This window comes from Biomphalaria glabrata, chromosome 10 (assembly GCF_947242115.1).
Source record: "Biomphalaria glabrata chromosome 10, xgBioGlab47.1, whole genome shotgun sequence".
Classification (NCBI taxonomy): Eukaryota; Metazoa; Mollusca; class Gastropoda; family Planorbidae; genus Biomphalaria; species Biomphalaria glabrata.
This window is the reverse complement of record NC_074720.1, coordinates 22,086,340-22,095,358: the sequence shown is the minus strand read 5'-3', so window position 1 is coordinate 22,095,358 and position 9,019 is coordinate 22,086,340. Positions and strand designations below refer to the sequence as shown.

The following is a 9,019-nucleotide window of genomic DNA, read 5'->3' as shown; positions in this document are numbered from 1 at the left end:
TGCAGCTGCTTGTCACGCTACTGCACGAAAGTCGCTGCATAAAAAGTCCAATTTTAAAAAATGTGCGTAATATTTACATACAAAGTGCATTCTTAGCCTTTATAAACAAACATAAAGGTTTTCTTTTGATTTTAGCTGTTAGTTGACCAGAAAAAACACCTTTAATTAATATTCATATTTGTTGTGAACATTTCTTGTACATCTTATAAATATATTTGACTTAGTGATACCAAAAATACACAAAAAGTTGTCTTTCTTTGTTAACATATTGTAACATTACCTTCATGTAATTGTTTTAGAATTAATGTATTTTTATGAAAAAATCGCTTGCATAATTAATTTTATAAACTAAACGGTTTGCTTTTAGAAAACCAAAAGTAGCAGTTGCACCTAAACTTTTCAAGCCGCATCGCATAGTGAAATAATATTTTTCATTTTTCTTCTACTTTTCGAGATCTGAGTGTGACAGACGGACATTTTGCACAAACCAAATAGCGGCTTTTCTCCTTACGGGGGCCGCTAAAAGTTTACTGTAATTTTGAATTTATTTTTTAGATCGCGCAATTATATCGCTGACTGCAAGTTTTGAACAAATGAAACGTCATTTTGGTCTTTTTTTTTTATATTTCTGCACATCAAGAAAATTGTGGAATTCAACCAAACGATTTGATGAAATGTGTGGATTTGAACATTGCGCTTACTGGTGCATCTGGTTCAATAAATAAATCGAGCCGAATGATTTATGCAATGAATGGCAAATAGTTTTCAATCATATTCCAGATGTTTCGTCATCTCTAGATGTCTAGATTCTTTACGTTCTATTGATGATCATGGTTTGAATAGCGTTGTTTCAAGTGTTCCTATAGCCCTTCGTATTGACTATTCCAATTACTGTTACATCGGGGGAAAGAAGTTATTCCAAGTTGAAATTAATCCAAAAACTATTTGAGAATGACTATGATGCAAGAACGCCTGGTAATAATATCAATCAAACGAGATATCGCCCTGGCTCTGGACTATTCACAATGTATTCGAGACTTTGCTGCCATCAAAGCTAATCTTTGGTGAAGGCTTATGATATCTGCAGAGGCGCGGTGGCTGAGAGGTAAAGCGCTGGGCTTCGTACCGGAGTCTGGGGTTCGAATCCTGGTAAAGACAGATGTGCCCGAAGATCCCGAAATTAAAAATATTCTAATGGGTACCCGACATTAGTTGGGGAAAAGTAAAGGCGGTTGGTCGTTGTGCTGGCCACATGACACCCACGTTAACCGTGAGCCACAGAAACAGAGACCTTTACATCATCTGCCCTATAGACCATAAGGTCTGAAAAAGGGGGGGTGAGGGGGTGCTATGACATCTGCGCAAATATGTTTGAGGCTTTTACTAGTTGAACGCTATGAAATTAGCGTTTTATATATATATATATATATTTCAGCCATATTTGTCTTAGATCATACAGATAGGCTATTAGTAAATCGAGTAATTTTTTACGGTGTTTATTTTTAATTTTTCTGTTTCAATTGAGGCTACCAAAGCTACTTCGCCTAGAGCCAGCTCCAATTACCTAAGGCCCTAAGCTATTTGAGATATGGGACTGCTTGTGGTCAAGAAAAGACTTTCCTTTTTCTTCAAATCAATATTTTGGATGGGGTCAGACAAGTGAGTTCTCTAAGCTCTAACTTATGTTGTCTATGGGTAAAGAGAGATTACATTTCTGCAGCTCAAAATGTGAGAAATTGTATGGTCAAAACTATTTTCATTTTAACTGCCTACTGCCAACTTCATAGTGTGTCTATTTACATCAGAAATACTCTGAGCACCGTTGCAAAAATGAGCAACATTAAGATTTCTACTAGTCAAGAAAACACCATGAGAGGTAAAGGAAAAATGTAAGATGAGCATAAAAACTATGTATCATACGAGAGCAGGAAATTTAGACAATTAAAAACTGGTTTAATTATTTCCAATCATCAAATGACCCTTTATAAGGACGTGAAAGAATCCAGCCCCAAATGAATCAGAGAGCGTCAACTATTTTAGGATACAATGGTGCAGTTAAACAGAGAAAGAGAATGCATAGCAACGTAAACAGAGAAAGAGAATACATAGGAACCTAAACAGAAAAGAGAATGCATAGTAACCTAAACAGAGAAAGAGAATGCATAGCAACCTAAACAGAGAAAGAGAATGCAGAGTAACCTAAACAGAGAAATAGAATGCATAGCAACCTAAACAGAAAAGAGAATGCATAGTAACCTAAACAGAGAAAGAGAATGCATAGCAACCTAAACAGAAAATAGAATGCATAGCAACCTAAACAGAGAAAGAGAATGCATAGTAACCTAAACAGAGAAAGAGAATGCATAGCAACCTAAACAGAAAAGAGAATGCATAGTAACCTAAACAGAGAAAGAGAATGCATAGCAACCTAAACAGAGAAAGAGAATGCATAGCAACCTAAACAGAAAAGAGAATGCATAGCAAACTAAACAGAGAAAGAGAATGCATAGCAACCTAAACAGAAAAGAGAATGCATAGCAACCTAAACAGAAAAGAGAATGCATAGCAACCTAAACAGAGAAAGAGAATGCATAGCAACCTAAACAGAAAAGAGAATGCATAGCAACCTAAACAGAGAAAGAGAATGCATAGCAACCTAAACAGAGAAAGAGAACAAGATAAATTTCAAGATACTGATGACAAACTACAAAACGGAAGACCAAAACATGAGCTAACTTCAGAACAAACTACAAAACGGAAGACCAAAACATGAGCTAACTTCAGAACCAACTACAAAACGGAAGACCAAAACATGAGCTAACTTCAGAACAAACTACTCATCATTCCCTGTGACCAAGGAATCAATAGAAGAAACCGACAAGACTCGATTGAGTATGTTTCCTACAGAATTTCTGCATGCTGGTTTTGAATGTCACATAATATGTTTCAAATTCACGTGTAATGTGTTTTGTTGCTTATGATTGTTTTATTTTTTTTTTCTTAAGAAAAAAGGATGTTGATATGTTTCAGTCGTTCAATATAATAAACTAACGATCTCCGACTTGATCAGGGCCGGATTTACCTATAGGCAACATAATAGTGAGATATTCAATTATTGTTTTATTATAAATTTATATTATATTTAGAAAGTGCATTTCTGAAATATTTGCAATTGTTCTTACTGTTACTTTTTAGTGACATTTTTATACAACGTTCACAATTTGAAATGTTTACAATGGAATACGCCTAATTGGTGGTTTTCAGGTAAAGTGTTATTTCTGACTGTTATTTCATATTTCCTTTGTTTTAGCCTGTGTCTTAGGTTTCGTTTTCCTCAATGTATATGTGCAGGACATCAACTGAAGATTACTGAAGTAACGTATGAAATATTTTAACTAAAAAAAATTATAATGTCTTTGCAGTTTTATAAGTTCAAATATTGTTTTATATTATTGTCTTTTAAAATTGCAGACCAATCATTGAATATAAATAAAAATTGTATAGAATAGATTTAGGTCTAATAATTCAATTGTAATTGTATTAACATAATAAACATACTTACCATTACGTGAAAATCTATTTAAAATCATTATCCAATAAGCCTGTAATGAAAAAACAAGAAAAAACGACGATTGATTGATTTTAAATATCTGCTGAATAGTTTTGTAACTAGCACGAGCTGTTGGCAAATGTAATATTATTAGAGTGTAGGCCTAGACTTTTTGAACGCCATCTTGACATTTTCTGCCCATTATTAGACCATCTCGCAGAATCCCGTATTTGTTTTCACTCATCATATTTTTATTTAAATGTTCAAAATCCACACAATTGTAAAATGTCTCGGATTTTATAACCCGTTAATGTTGCCTTAAATAAATGTGAAACCTTCTTGCCCAAACTTTCTTGTCATTATCAATTTGATTCAAAGTCCGTCTCTTCTTAATTAAGTTTTAATTCCTACAGTTTTCATATGGATGTGTGGCTTAGTGGCTTACACGACAGACTCTCAATCAATTTTAGTCAAGGTGGCTCGAGTACGAATCCCAATTAGGTCAGAAATTTTACATTATATAAAATAATTTAAATAAATTTATAGTAGTTAGGTTGTGAAACACGTTAGGTTTGCGTGCAAAGGATGCGTGGATTATGCATAGAAAGCGTGATCAGAGAATGTGCATGTACACTAGAATGTGCAGGTGCAAGTGGATGCTGCGGAGGGTAGAGTGTGCAGGGGCAGGTGGATGCTAGTGCAAGTGGATGCTGCGGAAGGTATAGTGTGCAGGTTCAAGTGGATGCTAGTGCAAGTGGATGCTGCGGAGGGTAGAGTGTGCAGGGGCAAGTGAATGCTAGTGCAAGTGGATGCTGCGTAGAGGGTAGAGTGTGCAAGGGGGTCCTACGGAGGGCAGGTTGTGCAGGTGTTTTATTTTCAAGTTATTCATTTGCACGAACAGAGTTGCTCATTGCACAATATCACGATTCTACTTCTACATAAAGTTTACACATTTTAATTTAACTGTGTAGTTTTCCGAACTACAAAATTAACTCACCTTCAATTTTTTTTTCTAATTATTCATACCTTAATAATTTTAGCGGCTATCCAAAAGCAGCTATTATTTTTCTGTATTATTTCTGTCGCAATGACAAAGTTGCACAATTCCTGATGCTGTTTCATACGATAAGAAAATTTTTTTATCAAACTAATTTTCTTTTTACTCATGGCTCATTGTGTATGTGAATGACATTCACTCTTGTGAATATGATGTTACCTTGTGTTTTATCTCTTATGAAAATCTTACATACTTATTATATTCACCCCACTGCCTGAATTGAGCTTAACTGACAGGAGCAACGTGTCCTATGAAACAATAGAAACTATCCTCGACAACTCTTTTTTCTGTCGTTGGCTTCATTGCAACAAACTGCAAAATGATTGACCTCACAAGCTGCGAGTTTTAACGGGAGACGGACATCTGGGGTAATTTCATGCCTGCGGTTGCATCGCTTACACTCATGTAATTGTTTAAATCTTTTCCACATCGCCTTACTTACTTTTAAGGGCATATTTGAAGAAACGGATGAAGACTGTTTCACTATCAATGTTGCTTATTGTATGTTTGCTAAGCTCGCATGCACATATCAACATAAACTTTTTAAACCTGGATTATCTTTCGCCTGAATGCTTTCTCTTATTGCTATATCTGCACATGCTACATTTAATATGTGTTTTAGATCATACTTTTTCCACTTATTAATTGCAAAGGTCAAATAATAATTTTGGAAATCCTTGTTATATTTATATACCTTTTTCATTTTTTAAATGCACTATTGTAATTGCATATAGATTGTTGAAAGCACCATTGCTAGGCTACATCTGAGCTCAAACTGTTTTATTTAAGTCTCACGATCGATACGAGTCCCGCTTCCTGGAGTGAAACAAAGACCACACTAACTATCACACTTTCTCTCACATGCAAGGAAGACTAAAACATTCAGTTCAATTGAAAGAACAAACATTAGAAGTTGACTCATTTAAATACATAGGGCCAAACATATATATATATATATAGTTCATCCATCTTCAATGATGACCACTTTTGTGATCCAGGGGCTGTTGGCTTTGCTCTGCAGTTTTGTGCCTCCAATGTGAGCCCATGATAATTGGCTGTACTCTGGACATGACACAGCTTGTGTCACTGCCTTGATTTTTTCTTCTGCCAGCACTGCTCACTAATCCTCTGCAATTTTTGCATCAGTTTTCACAGCCTGGTGCTATGATGCTTCCATCGCCCAGGCAATACAGTCAATCTTGAAGACTTTCCGAGATTCTTTGAGGGTATCCCTGAAGCATTTTCACAATGCTTATATCAACTCACTCTGTCTGTTAAAAAGTGTGTACACGCTATTTCTCCCACACCCATTCTTAGATCAAGCTGAAACTTCACACAATTATTCATTGACATAGACAAGACATGAATCAATAAAAAAAATAACCAATTGACGCAAAATACCTAGGTGTTATAATAAATGAAACAGTCATGGAATCCCCATATCGATGAAACTATCAAAAATCCAACAAAGCATTAGGATTAATAAAAAGAAATTTCTATAAATCAAATAAGAACATAAAACTAAATTGTTATATAACCTTGGTTAGGCCAATAATGCATCCTCTGTTTAGGACCCCTCAACTCAAGAAAACATTAAGAAACTGGAACAGGCACAAAATAGAGCAGTGAGATTCATAACAAATGAATATTCACATTTGACTAGAGTAACACCATTAGTAAAATCACTAAATTTAGAAGACTTCAGGAGAGAAGACTCAAAAGTAAAGTAGCAATTATACATAAAACACTAAACCATAATCTTCAAATACAAAAACAAAATCTGATAAAATACTCAGAAAGAAACCAATATAAAGGCACATTCCTTGTTCCTTTATCTAGGACAAATTTGTACAAATGCTCCTTCTTCTCTAGTGCTATTAGAGCATGGAAAGAGTTGCCTGAGCCAGCCAGATAAACCAATGACTTGATGCATGACCTGATGCATGACGCGTAGGACATAATCATCTTCTTTCTGAAGTATTGTCTGTATTGTATAAGATAAAAAAATAAGCATAGTGCTATTAATAACAAATATTTTCTCTCTTCTTCCATTAAGGTCTTCAAAGCAGCTAGACAGGCCTACATATTTCATCCTGAGAACAATTCAAGATGACCTGTCTCTAGAAGAGGAGATAAACAAACGCATAGGGAAGGCTGCCTTGACCTTCGCTAGACTCAGGTCAAGAGTTTGGGAAAACCAGAAGTTCACTACATTGACCAAAATGGAAGTCTACAAGGCATGCGTTATGAGTACACTACTATATGGTAGGGAATCATGGAACACCTAGGCAAAGCAAGAGAGAAAACTTACTCATTCCATTTGCGATGTCTCCGTATGATCTTGAAAATCACTTGGAAAGAAAAAGTGTGCAATACGGAGATCCTTACATGAACATGTATTCCCAGCATCTTTACAACCCTTAGACAACGCAGCTTGCGCTGGCTTGGACATGTTTTTTCATTAAATCAAAATTTAATTTGTGGCAAAGGTTATAGAAATTTAAAAGAGTTATCCATTTTACTGTTTAGTAGTCCCTACATATGTGTTTTTAACATTTTAGCTTTTAACGAATGGGTAGAAAAAGGTTCTGGAAGTTTGTGTCAAAATGTTTAACAATTATCTTATCAGTTTTGTTGCTATTTGTATAATAACCAAAATTATTAAAATTGTCATTCAACAGGTTAAACAAGGGCTTCACTTTGTATGATCTGTTTCCACAAATATGAAAGTTTCTCTTCAATGTCTGAAAACTGATTCAATACATGATGGCCTCACTAAGCATCTTCTGCATCTCTCTGCAATAATCTTTTTTTTTCTGTGGAACAAAGCCCCTCCTACCATCAAGTTATTAGTATCAAGTTAGAACTGAAATCTCAAGAATCATAACATCTAAATCATTCAGCTAATTTATCAAAATTGTAACCAATTCTGAATGTAGAGGAATAGTAAATAGTTTTTTTGGTCATCACTGGTAAAAAAAAATAAATAAAAATAAACTATTGTACTGTAGCGTGTTGTCCTAAAGATTTTGTTAGTTAACTTTCTGCAATCTCAAAACTTTTTGCCAATGATCTTGTCATTGGCTATTGTTACCTTTATTTTTGTCAGTTCAACAGAATTTAATGGTAATGAACTGAGGGTAGCTTTAAAAAATATTCATTATCTGATTCCTCAAGAGAATCTCTCACTTTCTACAAAGTAATAATTTTCTCTTCGTTCTTTAACTAAGAAAATAAGTTGCAAGATGTGTTCAAGTATAAATCAGAATTTGTTGTACATTGTCTCATTGTTTTATTTTATTTTGAAGGATTATTTGTAATAATTATGATAAATAAGTCTTATAGTTGTTATTACTATGATAACATAATGTGCTTTTTCTTAGATGTTTTGCATTGAATGTGATTTAATTATAATAATAATAATCCTTATTATACATTAGGAAATTTGTCTTACAATTGTACATTACACATAATAATATATTATAAGAGAAAAAAAATATAATAGCACACAAAATATACTCTTGAACAGTATTTGTAAAATTTACATCAGAATTTTGGATTTTATTCAATGATTTAAATACCAAGGGAACAAAAGAGTGCTTGTGTCTGTTTGTTGTACAGTATATCTAATACATTTCTTTTTATGCATCAGCAACTCTAAATTGCCGACACAACCATTTGAGTTCCTACTCCTGTTGGCTGCTGCCATCAATCAATCTTGGATGTTTGGATAATCTGTTGAAGTACACTTGTCTTTTCTATGGATGTCATAAATTTGTTAAATCTCTATTTATCTCCAATTAGTTATGTAGTTACATATTCTTGTAGATATAAGTAAATATATAATAATAATAATAAATATGAAGCTAATAATTAACTGCTATTTCATAAACTTATGCTGTATGATTTCTATAATTTTTTTAATTGCCTAGTCAGGGATAAAAAAAACAAAGAGGTGAAGAAAGAAAGAGATATCTGTGCTGATATGTAAATAATGCACAACTAATGTATTGTGCTCATGGTATTGAACAGAAGATCAGTTTACATCAAAATGAAATAAAGATTACTGTCTGAACTATATCTTTGTGCTTATTTTGTCTTGTGATTTTTACAATATCTGTGTAAATTTTACCATAATTGCTTTTTAAAAGCATTTATTTTAAAAAATGGGGAACGACTTGAATTCGAACTCATGGCTCAAGCCTCCATAAGCTGAATTTTCAAACCACTCTGTTAGTGAAGCGCTTATGAAAATAGAGGATTGTATAGTAGTTACCTACTATTTGTTCCATACTTACTTTCAAGCAGCGACCTATAAATAGGAACTAATTCAGCTTATACCACCACTTCAGTTAGTATAATTTATTTCCCTTGTTCAAGATACCAAACTAAATATTTAATTACCAATAGTT

General features: G+C 33.8%; 1 long non-coding RNA gene across 2 annotated transcripts; it reads left to right on the top strand.

Annotated features, from left to right (window-relative positions):
* The first annotated feature begins 470 nt into the window (after positions 1-470).
* On the top strand, positions 471-8,687 carry LOC106075078 (uncharacterized). 2 transcript variants are annotated; one of them, XR_001219053.2, is made up of 3 exons: positions 471-1,105; positions 1,526-4,051; positions 6,664-8,687. It is a non-coding gene; the product is annotated as an uncharacterized LOC106075078 (long non-coding RNA). The 2 variants fall into 2 exon arrangements; XR_008780263.1 differs by lacking the exon at positions 471-1,105 and having other exon boundaries at positions 1,314-4,051.
* The last annotated feature ends 332 nt before the right edge of the window (positions 8,688-9,019 follow it).